Here is a 16250-nt window from a genome sequence, read left to right on the forward strand (position 1 = left end):
TGTTTAGAATGTTGACAGACACCGGAGGGCCAATCAGCTTCGCATCGCAAAGTTCCGATACGCGAAAGGTTCGCTAACCGGATCGCTGCCCGGAGCGCTGTTACAGATATATATCTTGATTTAAACGTTAATTTCTCAAAATCCACTGAAGCACATATATTGAGACCTAGCAAAGGCACATCGGGCTAACAGTCCCTACAATTTTGCCAAGTTTCGTGAAAATCCATTCAGCCGTTTGGGCTAAAAGTGAGTCCAACCGCCCTATGGAAATTAACATGGGAAAAACGCGTTTTGGGACCCCCCTTTTTTCTCAGCCCCCCCTCCACAAAACCCCCCCAAATTTCCAAGGGCTGCTCAGAAACAAAATGTGCCATTTTCCTGAAAATTTCAGCCAATTCCGTCCACAAACGCAAAAGTTATTAGGCATAGAATTTTCAGAAATCCCATAGGGAAAAAATCCTAACTATATATACCTACTGGCGAGCGCCAGTAGGTAATATATATATATATATATATATATATATATATATATATATATATATATATATATATATATATTACCTACTGGCGGTCGCCAGTAGGTAGTTATAGTTAGGATAATTTTCAATGTTAAATCTCAACATTCTATTTTGAATAACTTTGGCGCCGGTTGACGAATCTGCCTGAAATTTTCAGGAAAATGGTCTCATGGCGGTCCGGTCCTTCCCTGAAAGTTTGGGGGGGATTCGTCAAGCGGGGGCCGAGATAAAAGGGGGGTCCCAAAACGCGTTTTCCCCATGTTAATTTCCATAGGGCGGTCGATTTCACTTTTAGCCCGAACGGCTGAATGGATTTCCACCAAACTTGGCAAAATTGTAGGGACTGGTAGCCCGATGTGCCTTTGCTATGTCTCAAGATATGTGCTCCAGTGGATTTTGAGTAATTTAGGTTCAAAAAAATATATATATCTATAGCCGCGCTCCCGTGCGCGCACGGGAGTGCGCTCCAGGCGCGACACGCGACTTGCGCGCAGGAAGCTGATTGGATCTCAGTTGTCTGTAAACATTCTAAACAGTGCGGAGCGGCCGCCATCTTGTGTCTCGGTAAAATCGAGACACAAGGGGTTTGAAAAAAAAAGGGGCAAATGACCATAAGGGGGAAGAGTAGACCCCCTCTGACCCCCTAGGTTTGATGTAGGGACTAAAATAGGGTCCTGCAGGGCATTAAAATTTTTTTTTCGTTTTGCGCGGGGATATGCGCTCTCCCGTGCGCGCACGGGAGTGCGCTCCAGGCGCGACACGCGACTTGCGCGCAGGAAGCTGATTGGATCATAAGGGGGAAGAGTAGACCCCCTCTGACCCCCTAAATCCAGGACTATATTTATGAAGGCCTTGCGCTGTTAGTTTTGCGCTTCCTGTGCGTCAATTTTTGTGACGCACCAGCGGTGTAAAAAAATGCGCATTGTTATGCAATATTTAAAAAGTGACGCATCTATCTAGATGCGTCACTTTTTAAATATAGTGCAACGAGGTACATTTTATTACACTGCTGGTGTTATGCGTCACTTTTCTGTGCGCACTCCTTATGACGTTCCAGATGTGTCATATTTAATGTATGACGAATCATGTTGCAGATACAATATGGCGCAGAGTTTTAAAAAGTGACCCATGTACCTAGATGCGTCACTTTTTAAAAATAGCGTCAGGTATAATGTATGCAGAGGGGGTGTTCTCCCGCAAAAAGCTTTGTAATAGCGACGCAGTGAAATCTTTGAGATTTCACTGCGTCAGTTTTAGGATGCTGTTGCGTCAAAATCTTGTGCCTGCTTTACAGCAGGTGTTAGACTGAGGCAAGACCTTTCATATGCTGCTTTCCCCATTTGAAAGGACACATTACTGGAGTTGCGTCACTTTTGTGACGCACTCCAGCAATGCGTTACTTGGAATGTCATAAGGAGTGCGCACAGAAAAGTGACGCATTGCACCAGTAGTGTAAAAAAATGTGTTGCGTTGCGTTATATTTAAAAAGTGAGGTATCTAGGTAGATGGGTCACTTTTTAAAATCAAGCGCCACATTATATCTGCGTGAGGTATAATGCATGCAGAGGGGGTGTTCCCCCACAAAAAGCTTTGTAATAGCGACGCAGTGAAATGTTTGAGATTTCACTGCGTCACTTTTAGGATGCTGTTGCATCCTTTAAATATAGTGCAACGAGGCACATTTTATTACACTGCTGGTGTGATGCGTCACTTTTCTGTACACAGTCCTTATGACATTCCAGATGTGTCATATTTAATGTATGACGAATCATGTTGCAAGGAGTTACAGATACGTCAGTATTTCTGACATATGTGTAAACATAAAAGTGATGCGAGGCCGGCGCAAAATTTTGACGCAATAGCATCCTAAAAGTGACGCAGGGAAATCTCATAGATTTCAGTACGTTGTTATTACCAAGCTTTTTGCGAGGGATTGCCCCCTCTGCATACATTATACCTGATGCAGATACAATATGGCGCAGAGTTTTAAAAAGTGACCCATGTACCTAGATGCGTCACTTTTTAAAAAATAGTGTCAGGTATAATGCATGCAGAGGGGGTGTTCCTTGCAAAAAGCTTGGTAATAATGACGCAGTGCGTCACTTTTAGGATGCAGTTGCGCCAAAATCTTGCGCCTGCTTCACAGCAAACCTTTCACATGGTGCTTTTTCCATGTGAAAGGACACATTACTGGAGTTGCGTCACTTTTGTGACGCACTCCTGCAATGCGTTACTTTTGTGTTTAGAGATATGTCAGAAATACTGACATATCTGTAACTCCTTGCGAATTGATTAGTCATATATTAAATATGACATATGTGGAATGTCATAAGGATTGCGTCCAGATAAGTGACGCATCGCTATTTTCACGTAGCGATGCGTCACTTTTCAGAAATGAGGCCTCCAGTTTATTCACTGTGTCATAAATTTCTTTTCTAACACTCACCTTCTTTCAGTCCTCCTACTTCACTTCCTTTCACCTCTCATACCTTTCTGTTCTTTCTTACTCATTCTCCTTTCAATTATCAATGCACTATATTTCACTTACTCTTCATTTTTTAAGATTATAGCTCTTTGATGAGAATTGGAGGTAGTTCTGAAAAGAACTTTTGGTTTTCTTCTTTTAACTGAAGAGGAACAAAAACAGGGAATAGAAACTGCTCAACAGGAGCAAAAAGAAAAGAAAAAAATTAGGGGTGGGAAGGGCAGTGATGGTTCTCTAATGCCCGAACCATGAGCAGGACACTTTGCTCCCCATAGGTGAGGAGTTGATTGCAGTATCTGCATCTGACGACCCCATGGTTGAATGCAGGTTGGATGTTTGCTACCTGCCCCTGAGATTGTTCTCTTCCAGAAGAAGTTGCTCCTCCTGTTGATGTAGAGGCCCCACCTCTGGGAACCTCCTGTGCCAGAGCCCTGACACTTTCTCGGGCAAAATTCTGGGGGTGCCTGGTCTCCACATGGCGAATCATGGTGAAGTTGCCAAAAGAGTATTTTTTTGGGGGGTTACCCCGTGACAGGACCTTTTTGCAGATCCTGCACTCTACTTTTGGTGCATTCACCTTCTTCTGGTCTGCTGGAAATTTAAAGAATTTCCAGATGAAATGTCCCTTCACCTTTGGGGTAGGTGGCTCTTCATCAATGAAGTCATCTTCACTGCTGGATGATCTGGCAGCCATGATGAATCCAGGAATATGGAGCAGCAAAAAAGGCAGGTCTTTCAGTCACAAAAGTGAAAGAAGAAGTGAAGGAAATGGGTGGGGATTTCATTCATTGTAAAAAAAAACTGTTAGCAACCAATGAAAAGTGTTATTTTAGGGTCACATGACCTGACGCGCTTACGATGCGCGCTCGGGTGCACTTCCGGGTGCGTTTACGCAGCGCGATCGTAGGCGCTTCCGGGGCGCACACGTGGCGCGATCGTAGGCGCTTTTGCGTGCGTTTAGGCGCCGCGCACGTATGCGCTTCCGAGGGCACGTACGTTGCGCGCCGAAGTGACGTCATCAATCTTTAATAGAAATGCATAATCATTTTCCATATTAAAAAAAACAAATTTTATTTGTATGGTACGAAATGTTTTGCATTATTATTAACTTTTCATTCATATTTTTTTTTCACGAACGACAGTTGCGCTCTGGGTGCGCTTTCAGATGAGCGCACGGAAAAGCTTACAGGAGAGCTTAGCTGAAAGCTTCCCCGAGCGCGCACCCAGAGCGCAAAAAAAAAAAATTATAAAAAAAATGAATACTTAAAAAAAACAGCAAATTGTAAAAAAAAAAAAGGTTAGAAACTCGATATAGAAAGGAATTAGCATTTAAAAAACCTATGAAATACACTGAAAAAACCATAGGTTTCACACCAGTTATAGTTAGGAATTAGCATTTAAAAAACCTTTGAAATTCACTGAAAAAACCATAGGTTTCACACCAGTTATAGTTAGGAATTAGCATTTAAAAAACCTATTAAATTCACTGAAAAAACCATAGGTTTCACACCAGTTATAGTTAGCTGGAAATTTTACTGATATAAAACCATTGAAATTCCCACGTTATAGTTAGTCGGACTCACTATAACTTGCGCGTGCAATGCACTGCTGATGACGTCACATATTACATCACTCATGACATGGTCAGTGACATCACTCATGACATCACTGATGACACCATCCAGTGAATATGTGTCTTTCTGAAAAATAAATATTAGTGAGTTATGTTTAAATATTTAAATACATATATTAGTGTTTCACTTTGTGTATAAGTGGCTACATGTGTTGATAAGTAGCTACATGCGTATGTATATGGGTTATTTGATATTTTTATTAGTATTAGTATGAGTGTCTATATGGTTTGGTGGAGGTATTACTTAGCACATAGATGCATGAGTGACTGACTCTTTGTTTGTATGTGTTTTGAAGACAGCATATGTACAGGACTGTATGGGTGGATGAGTGTCTATATGTGTTTGTTAGTGAGTGAATGACTGTCTCACTAGTGTCTTTATCAGTAACTACATATGTTTTAATCTAGTATATATGAATATTGATGTATATAAGTGAGTATATGTGAGAGTAAGAGATTGTAAGATTTCCTGTTTAAATAAGTATGTGTTTCTATAAGTGATTGTTTAAGAGAATAAATATGTGTAATTTTCAATAGAAGTAAGGTGGAAGTGTGTGTATAACTCTATTTTCAAATAAATGGTTGTTCAATAGTTTATTTGCACGTGTGAATATGTGTGTGAGTAACTTTTGGATGAATGTCGGTGTGTAACAGAATGTATAGGTGTATCTCTTCATATGATGAGTGAGTATATGTATGAGTGACTATATAGAACTGTTGGTGAATGAGTGGATGAGTATATAGATAGTGGAAGTACAGAATTGCTTGTTGTAACTGATATAGGTATGTCCATTTTTTAAAAATTTCAGTTTCTATTTTTGAATATGTGTCTCAAGGGTTACTTTACACTGAGAGGAGGTCTGTCACTGTGTCACAAGGATGGTGTCATCAGTGATGTCATGAGTGATGTCACTGACCATGTCATGAGTGATGTAATATGTGACGTCATCAGCAGTGCATTGCACGCGCAAGTTATAGTGAGTCCGACTAACTATAACGTGGGAATTTCAATGGTTTTATATCAGTAAAATTTCCAGCTAACTATAACTGGTGTGAAACCTATGGTTTTTTCAGTGAATTTAATAGGTTTTTTAAATGCTAATTCCTAACTATAACTGGTGTGAAACCTATGGTTTTTTCAGTGAATATATATATATATATATATATATATATATATATATATATATATATATATATATATATATGTGTGAACTGGAAGGGTGCCGCGGGGGCCCCCCTCCCGTGGCCAATTTCGGCCCGGGGACCTAATCCCCGGGGCATGGCCACGTATTTTTTTATGGTGGGAGGCTGCGTGGCCCCACTCCTGGGGCCTCTATTGGCCCCCCGGACCTCATCCCCCGGGCTGGCCTTTATTTCTTTATTTTGGGGGGGGAGCCACCTGGCCCCCCTCCAGGGCCACTCTAGCCCCGGGGACTCCATTCCCAGGGGCTGACCCTATCCGTTGGGGACCGTGGGGGGAGCCAACATGCCCCCATGGTCCCGCCAGCTCCCCGTGTCCTGCAGGTGCCGGCATTGCTTTTTCCCATGAGGAGCTGCTGACATGCAGTTCCCCGTGTGGAAAAGCAATTCTGCTTTGCTTCATTGAAGCAAGAGCAGATTTCCCTGCTCTCACTTTAATGAAGCAAAGCAGTTTGCAATGACGGGGCGCTGCCTATAGGGCTACCTTTTTGCCAAATTTGGTGTAATTGCGTTCAGCAGTTCGAGCTGTAGCCGTGTCTTAAGTTTCCTATGGGAAATTGATTTTCCAACCTCTTTTTTTAAATTTCTCAGGACTACTGAACGGATTTATACCATTTAACAAAAAGGTCTCTTTCTGAACCAAGGGCTACCTTTTTGCCAAATTTGGTGTCATTCCTTTCAGCAGTGTAGCCGTGTCTAATGTTTCCTATGGAGAAAATGTGTTTTGGGACCCCCCTTTTTTCTCTGCCCCCGCTTGATGAATCACCCCGAAACTTTCAAGAGAGGAGCTGAATGGAGCTCTTCACAAGTTTTGAAAATTTTGCAAAGATTCATCATATGGCGCCAAAGTTATTGGGAAAACAAAAAATGCTTTTCCTATGGAAACTAGGTCCTAACTATGACTATCTACTGGCGACCACCAGTAGATAGGGGGCGGAGCCAGGACACTGCACCTATCACTGGTGGGTTGGGTGCCTTACTAAGCTGCAGAACGCCAGGACTTCCGCTTTCACCACCGCAGGCGCTGACGAGGCCACACCGGCCGAAATGCATACGCCATTAGTCTGGAATAAAGGTGCTGCTGCTTCTCTTCCCCACTGAGGCTCCTGCTTCTTTCTTTTGAGAGGAGGTGGTTTTCTACATTGCTACGCGCTTTCCAGAGGCGCGGTTCAGGAGCTCCCTCATCTTCAAGTGGCCCGGAGACTCTGGAACCTGCTTCGGCATTTCTTCTTATTCAAGGTATTGAATGTCTCCTGTCCCGCCGGCGGGCCTCGCACCTGAAGCGCCATTGTGGAATATTTCTTCACTACCTGAGCTGGGGCTAATTTTCCTTGCTCACGCTACAATTGGTGATTTGGCCCTATGGTTGATGAGGCGTTGGGGACTCAAGGCTGCACCCTGTGTTTCACTCTGCGGTTACAGACGCTTTGCAGCGCACCTTTCCCTCTGCTAATTGCTTGATTATCTCAAGACCGCTCCACAGCCATACTCACCTGGGCGCCACTGCTGCATCCTGGGAGATGGAGTCCGCTGATCTACACGGACCCTTCTATTCGAGGACTTTTGTGCTGAGGGGCGGAGCCAGGACACTGCACCTATCACTGGTGGGTTGGGTGCCTTACTAAGCTGCAGAACGCCAGGACTTCCGCTTTCACCACCGCAGGCGCTGACGAGGCCACACCGGCCGAAATGCATACGCCATTAGTCTGGAATAAAGGTGCTGCTGCTTCTCTTCCCCACTGAGGCTCCTGCTTCTTTCTTTTGAGAGGAGGTGGTTTTCTATATATATATATATATACATATATATATATATATATATAATACCTACTGGCATTCGCCAGGAGGTACTTATAGTTAGGACCTAGTTGCCATAGGAAACGCATTTTTTGTTTTCCCAATAACTTTGGTGCCAGTTGACGAATCTTCGCGAAATTTTCAAAACTAGTGATCATCTCCGGTCAGCTCCTGTCTTGAAAGTTTTGGGGTGATTCACTAAGTGGGGGCTGGGAAAAAAGGGGGTCCCAAAACGTGTTTTCCCCATGTATTTTTCCATAATAAACTGTAGACAAAGCTACAGCCCGAACTGCTGAACGGAATTACACCAAATTTGGCTATCCACTGGTGGCAGATGACAAATACCTGAGGCCAGATTTAAGCCACTTTTTTCAGGTTTGAGGCAGGCTCCTCACTTAGCACAAGTTATTGGCCAGCCCGTGTCATTCCATATAGAATGACAATGATCAGCCTGAGCAGGCTGAGCATGTGGTGCTTCTCCTCCTATCCTGGGCTAAGAGCACAGCAGGGAGGCCTCTGCCGCTACTTCTGATTGGGAGAGTTCACACCCCCAGCAAAGAGGGAACTGCTGTGGGCTATAGATGGAGTTCTTCTTTGATCCCCCAAGTGAGTGGCCACCCCCACATTCACAGTGATCAGGTGATGCATCTTTTTATGCAACTCACCTCAAATTCAGGATGGAATAGCAAACCTGTTCCGTACCTGTTTAATGTAGATTTGCCACTTAATGGAAGTGCTTTGCCAACAGATGCCCTAAGTGCCTTAGGGCAAGGGCAGTCTAGCCTTTCAATTACTTTAGTGCCACAGGAGGCCCCAATAAAACATTTCAGATTGGTCAAACAGATAAAATGTTTGATCATGTAATACTGAAAAAGCACTTTCAAACCAAACATGTGAAACTGAAAGTGGTTATGCCCTGTTGTGAAATAGTTAAGAAATCACTTTGATTTAAGTGTTTTCTGCTGTGTTGTGTTAGCAGGGTCGGTCTGGCCTGTAGAGCTATATGGTGGAGCCAGCACGGCTGCTCCAACAGGTTAGTGTTCTTCTTTTTTTTGGTTGTCTGTGGGCCAGTTTTGTAGTCTGGTGGGCTGGTTTTTACTGTTGAGTACCCTGATATTACCACAAACATTGTGTGCCGCAAGGACACATGCATGCAGTCTGCCATACCAGGGACACTGGAATTATGCAATTGTGCAGCCGCCGAGTTTTATTGAATATTCATGGATTTGCCACATAAACTATAATCTGTAGCATAATCTGCAGATTTTAATGAAAAATAAATCTATTTGTAGCCCAAACTTTTCAAACGTTACAAAAAATGCAGCAACACGTGTTGCTGCGGAGTGGAAACCTCTTTGCAAAAGTTGACTGGTCATCGTTATGTTCCTTATTGCAGTATTTGGATAGAAATTTGGTACTCATGAGGTGCAATCAATGCCCAGACAGTGTTCACAAGTGTAAAAATTACAAAATAATGAATTAATACTATTGCAAAATGAGCTTCATTATGCTGCATAATTTTCTTCTTTTTGCCACATAATTTACTGAAATCTGACACATAGGGGCTGTTGGACCCGGCCCTTTTGGCAGGTTCACCTGTTTTTCCTAGCCTGTTTCTGTGACCTGGTGTTGGTGATTTTAGGCCTCTGCGCACTTTTTCACTGTGGTACAGTGTAAAGTGCTTGAGCTCTCTGTGTATGTGTGGTGAGTGACCTGCCCTCCCATAGGAATGCATGGGGAATATCTGTGACCATGGTAGTTCTTGATGTGTGGGGAGTGCAGGGTCGAGTTTGGTATGTGCGAACTCGTGAGATTGAATGCTGCGTAATGATATATGCGGCATGAATGTGTCTAGTGTAGAAGTGCCACTTTTAGAAGTTGGCATATTTGTGTAATTTGTGTCTCGCGTGTGATTGGCTGAGGCTGGCTGGTGAGCCTGGCTCCAAGAGTCTGGAACGGTCTGCCCCGGTGGTGAATGGAGTGTTTAGCATGCTGATGTGAGGGGAGGAGTGAGCCTGGGCCTGCTTGTGGATTGACCGTCTGGTTTGAGGGTCCTGAATGAGGCTGGGTTTTCCCAACACAATGCTGGCTCCACCCCCTGGGGTGCGTCTGATGTCCCTAGCCTGGCCAGTGAAAGGAATTCCCTATAACCAGTTCTAGCTGGTTCTCACACTGCCTGCACCCTGCTAGACAAAGGATTTTATAGTATAAAAAGGGGCTGTGTCCCCCTCCAAAATGTTCTTGTTTTTGGACTTGAATCCTGCCAGGGGCGTGCTGCTGCTTGGGCTCAGGGGAAGGCTTGCCTCCCTGAGCCCTGCCCAGCCCCTGGATTCCTGATGGATGCTGGAGGACTCTTCTTTGCATGGAGCTGTTTTGATCCACTTTTACTCCTCCAGGACTTTTGGGGACCCCTTGGCCTGGCTCTCCTGCCCCCTTCACTCATGGGGGCTGCTTTATTGCTTATAGCGCTGGGAGAGTGCTTTTTGCTGAAGTGCGAGCGTGTCGCCGTCACGAATTTTACGTGAGGATTGGCAGGTGCCTACCCTGCGACTTTGCCCGTATTTATTTAATTATCTAACGGGTGCGCACCCGTTTCTACTTTTATTATTGCAACCGAGGGTGCCCACGCCTCTTTGTGCCCCTCGGAATCACCGCCGCAGCCCGTAGGAAACACCAGAAGAAGAGGTCCGCCCCACCGCCTGGTTGTGGGCGGGGCCGGGAGGACATGTTTTCCGCTTCCCCCTGCCTGGGGGAAGCCATTGCCTGTGTTGCCGGTCTCCCGTGCCCAGAGGGAGACCGGAGAAGAAGATGGCGGCGGCCGCTGTGGGGCTCCCGTGACCAAGAGGGAGCCCCGAGAGAGGAAGAGTCGTGGCTGCAGGTGCCGGCAGGGCTCCGGTGTCATGGAGAGCCCCGCCGCCCAGCAGAGAAGCCGCCGCCTGGAGGAGCCCCGCACAAGAGACAGCCCGGTGAGTAGGAAGGGCTGGGGGGGACTCCGTGCGGCTGCTGTTGGTGCCGGTTTAGAGGCACTGGGTCAGGGCAGCCCCGGATGGCAGAGGGCCGCCCCACCTCGTTTACGAGTCTGTGAGAGGCTCGTGGGGGCATATTTATCGAGCCTGAGAGGCTCCCTGCCCACATGATTGATTTAGAGCCACAAGGGCTCTGGGGGCATTTTCTGTTCTTCGAGCCCCGAGAGGCTCCCGCCCATAATTGATTTATGAGCCCAGCGAGGCTCGAGGGGCCATGGTTTTGCAAGACCTGAGAGGCTCTTGAGGGACACTGTCAGGTGGTCGGAGCATTGGCAGCGCGCCCTGACATTCTGGACACAGGGCTCCTTTGTCCCTTTATTAGATGGGGGCTGGAATGTGATTATCTATGTGATGGTAATTGCCTAATGTGAGTTTGCGCAATGTGATGTGGTGCTAGGAAATGTAATGCATTTAATATGATTACGCACCTTGATCTTACACCTCTGAATGTTTTTGGGCATCATGTGTTTTTGCGCTATTGAGTTATGTTCTGGCACCTCTGAATGTTTTTATGCATCATGCGTCTTCCTTGATTTTACACCTCTGAATATGTTGGTTTATGCATCATGTGTTTTTCCATCCCTGCACCTCTGAATGTGTTTTGATGCATCATGTGCCATGTTCTTACACCGCTGAATGTATGTTTTATGCATCATGTGTTTTCCTTCCCTACACCTCTGAATGTTGTAATGCATCATGTGTAATGTGTCATGCTTATACCTCTAATTGTATTGTGATACTTAGGTGGTTGTTCTTTCTAGTACAGGTGGTCCTAGTGAGGTCCTAGTTCCCTGCGTGACATTCTCCTAAGGTGTTTAGGGTTGCGTAGGTGGTACTTACCTGTCACCAGTAGTTACTGGTTGTGATTTATAATTGTTATTTTGTGCTATACTTATTCTAAGTTCTAGAAGTGCTATTTCTACGAAGTGCTGATTCTGACAGTGGCCCACGTGGTCCTGTCCTGTGTAAATAATCCCTTGTGAATATTGCCCGTGCTTGTTGGCACAATGTATACTGTGTGATTACTATCTGATGTGTTTTGACAATACAAAAGTTATTTTTATATAACCTTGTGTGGAGTTCCTTTTGTGGTGTGCCTAGGATGTTGTTGCTGGTATGTGCTTGTGCAAATGCTTTACACATTGCATCTGAGATAGGCCTGTCTGCTCGTGCCAAGCTACCAAGGGGGTGAGCAGGGGTTATCTTGGTGTGTGACTCCCTTGCCCTGACTAGAATGGTGGTTTCTGCCTAGCTTTGGCGTCAGCCTTAGCCAACCAGAAATAGCCAGTTCTAACAGGGGCCCATTACGATTGTGATTTTTCCGCATCCTCCGGGCCGGCGGAAGCCAACGCCGGCCCAGAGGATGCGGAAAAACCGCAGCGGACCCACCAAAGACCCACCGCCACATTAGGATGGCTGTTGGGTCCTGGTTTCCGTCTTCAGCTTTTCCGCCGCGGTTGGTTCCTACGCGGTTTGCACCAGAAGGTTGTGCCGTACTTTCGCTTGCCTCTTCTGGTTTGTTTTGAGGCGTGTTTCCCCGTCCTTTTCCTCTTCCTCTCCCTCTTTGATTCTGACTTCTCGGAGGGCCCATTATTTTTTCCCAAGTCTTTTGATTGAATGCTAGTTCCTGGGGCAGGAAATCTTTATTGAAAATAATGCAATAGAAACAATGTTGCACCGCAAGAGTACCGCAACTAATGCGGTACTGCATGCTCAAAGCTTCCACCAAACCAGCCTAATTCAAAATATTCCGTACGGAGAATTCCTGCGAATAAAGAGAATTTGCTCTAAAGAGGAAGACTGGAACATGAACAAAAATTAGCCAGCAAAAGATTTGAGAAATGCAAATACAATCCTGCAAGTATTCAAACGGCTTTAAATCGCTCCTCCAGTATCAAAAGAACTGATCTACTCAAAGAAAAACAAACATCTAATTCGGATGATCAAAATATTCGATTCAGTACCACTCACTCCACAGCCAATCAATCAGTAATCAAAATCCTGAAGAAAAATTGGCACATCCTACATATGGATACAAAAATTGCGGAAATTGTGGGGGACCATCCCAATGTGACTTATTGGAGAGCTAAGATCTTAAAAGATAAATTAATTTACAGTCATTTCCAAGAAAAGAAAAAACCTGAAGCTTGGTACAAACCCAAGGGATTTTATAAATGCTCTGGATGCAAAGTGTGCTGCATTGCCAAAAATATCAAAGAACTTGACATGGCGAACAAAAAAACGTGGAAAATTGATCAATTAATCAACTGTAAAACCCAATTTGGCATTTATGCTTTGGAATATCCATGCTCTTTAAAGTACATTGGAAGCACCAAAAAAGAACTGAAACTGCGCATCCTGGAACATGTCCGGGCTACAATTAACTCAGATCGCAGTAACGCAATGGCCAAACATATGGAAACAGAACACAACAGCAACTGGAAAGAACTAAAATTCTATGGAATTGAAAGTGTTGGACCAAACCAAAGAGGGGGTGATCGTGAAAAAGTAATGAGACAGAAGGAATCAAAACACATCATGAGTCATAACATTGAGCCCGCATAGGCACAACCAGGACGAAGAACTACATTGCCATCTTTAAACAACCTCTTTTCTGACTAATGAACATTGATGAGTAACAATGTTACCTCCTTTGTAAAAAGATTTTTAACTTGCACTGCTTCACTTTATATTTGTTTTTTTCACACTGAAGGACATGTAAATTGTTTATGCTATTTAGAATTGCACATTGAATCTGAAATTGAGGGCAATTTGATCCAAATTGATACCCAAAAGGTGTAATTTAAAACCCCACCAGAGGGCTTCAATGTGAAACAGATAGATATAAAGGTTAAGAAAGAGGGGCACCAGTATGATGCCGAAATTGGTTTGGAATAATTGTGTATATGCCCACTGGAGGGTTTTATTTTAGCACATGAAAATTATTACGTTTTGATTCAAATACTGATGTGGTTCAATACTGTGACCCAAATGACAATAGCATATAATCATTGGTGATAAAAAGGATAACATGATGATAATGTTTCCCGATAAAACTACATGTCCCAGAAATCCTGTGTAGTTAACAGGAAGTGATGTAACAGATAAGCACTTTCACTTTATTTAAAATTGTAAAAAAATGTCGATTCAGTTTACCTGTGAGCAAGGTCTCCGTAGAGACCGAAACGCGTAAGGTGTAGCTGGCTTGCTGTGATGAAAACGAATAAACCGGATAACTGACAACAGAACGTGTGGTGTAATTTTGAAGAACACGACAGTGCATGAGGAATCAACTCCCTGTAAAGGGAAAACGGAATCAATTTTAGCACGGCGGGTCCTTCCGCTCCTCGCTTGCACCGCCATAGAGCACCCGGAAGCCTAAAACTTGGATCAGACGGGAGGTGATATATATATATATATATATTTTTTTTTTTAAAGGGATCAGGCCTGGGCGATGGGGGCCCCAGGGCCCGAAAAAAGGAAAAAGAAGGGGGGGCCACACAGCACCCTTTCTAAAAAAATTGTTTTAAAAAACATCTAAATCACTCTGCAAACGCGCCATGTGCCGCATTTTAAATTGGGGAAATAATTCCCCTTCAGTCTGTATAATACCGCCAGCTACATACCTAAAAAAAGCAAACAAAAGCAAAAAAGGAAAACATAGAAACAGGTCAAAGCAGAACCTGAAAAAGTATGCCAGCTCCCATATTTTTCAGCTCTTTCTGTTCTTCCACTGCTCGATGGGAAGCCAGATCCTGCCCCCCAAAATTCTTGCCCTTCTGCCTTTTCTATCGTAAATAGCTTTCTCCAGATTATATATATGTAATATCTTTGCTATCCACATCTGAAACGTCGGCGCCAATTTATCTTTCCAGGCTTTCGCAATAATAAGCCTGAAAACTGCTGTGACCAGGAACAGAAATTCTGTATGTATATTATTATCTCCTATACTGATGCCTAATATTGTCAATTCATCCGTTAATTTAACTTTTAACCCCAGAAAATTCTCCAGAAATTCCTCTATTGCCAATTTTAGTGTATAAAGCTGTGGACACTGTGAAAACATATGAGTGATATTAGCACTCGTTGAGTTACAGCGTGGGCAAGTTATTCCGGTGCTACCCCCCCATTGTGCAATTCTGGCTAGTGTATAGTATAAAGAATAAATAGTCTTGTAATGTTGAGTTTGTAATGTTGCTGAGCATAGAACGGTTCTACCTAAATCTAGTGATGCTTGAAGAGCTTCAGGATGGGCCCTTACCTGTTCCACCCATTTCTCGCTATATTTCTCCCTATCATCTGTTTTGTATGCCTGCAATTCTACATACAGTTGTCTAATTGAGCACCGTAAACTGCTCCCCAAATAATCCATTATCCTGCAACTTGTCATTCCTGCTGATCCCCCCTGTTTTGTATGAAAGTAGCTTCTTACTTGTAAGTATTTAAAGAAATTATTCCCAGGTACTTTAAATTTATATTGGATAACTTGAAATAGCAAGAACCCACCTGTCTCATCCAACATGTCGCCTAATTTCTTAATTCCTCTGCCATCCCACTCTTTCATAACAACATCCCTAAAAATCTCTGCCGGAAGGTCGCTATTCGTGTATAACCTCAGATATCTATTATATCTTCCCAATTCTACCTTCTTCTTAATTGCACACCATATTTTGTATACAGCACTCAAAGTCTTAAACCTTGTATGTTTGAAATAGGCGAAATCCACAGTGGTGACAAAAGCATTCTCTGCCATTTTTCCCATCAGTGCTTCATAGACATTCTCTGGGCATGCTCCCTCATCCTGATGATCACTCCCTCCTAAAAGCCCCTTGGAATATTGCAGAGCTGCCGCCCAATAGTAAAATCTAAAATCTGGTGCCCCCCATCCCCCCTTCTCCCTTGATAGTGTCAAAAATCTATACGCCCTACGTGTCTTACCCTGTGCCCAAATTAATCTATTCACTGTTGCTTCTATTCTATTAAACCATGTGCCATCAAAAAATAAGGGAATTGCTCTAAACAGGTATAAGAATTTTGGGAAGGTAACCATTTTAATATAATTAATACGACCCATTAATGTCAGATGTAAATTGTTAACCCTCTCCATATTTCTTTTAACCTTCCCTAACAGTGGTTCCATATTAATCTCTACCAGTTTCCCTAAATCCGCGTTCACCCTGACTCCCAAGTATGTTGCTTCCGGGACCACTCTTATGTCTACAAAGGTCGAGAATCTATTCTGTATTACTTGTGTCTTCCCTCTGTTTATGAGATACCCTGAGAATGTACCAAATTTTCTCGCCTCCTGTTCGATTTCAATCAGTGCTCCCTCCGGAGCTGATGTTGTGATAGCCACGTCATCTGCATACGCAAATAGTTTGAATTCTTTCTCATGCAATACAACTGGGGGGATCCTGATATTATCTGTGAGACTTCTTAAAAACGGGTCCAGATATATGGCAAATAGTAGAGGCGAGGCTGGGCATCCCTTTCTAGTCCCACGCCCTATCGCTACCGTCTTTGAATAGGATTTATTAATTCTTATCCTAGCAGTGGGGTGTTTATAAAGAGCCTGAATTGCTGTAATAAATCCC

Source organism: Lissotriton vulgaris, chromosome 11, assembly GCF_964263255.1.
Source record: "Lissotriton vulgaris chromosome 11, aLisVul1.2, whole genome shotgun sequence".
NCBI classification, from domain to species: domain Eukaryota; kingdom Metazoa; phylum Chordata; class Amphibia; order Caudata; family Salamandridae; genus Lissotriton; species Lissotriton vulgaris.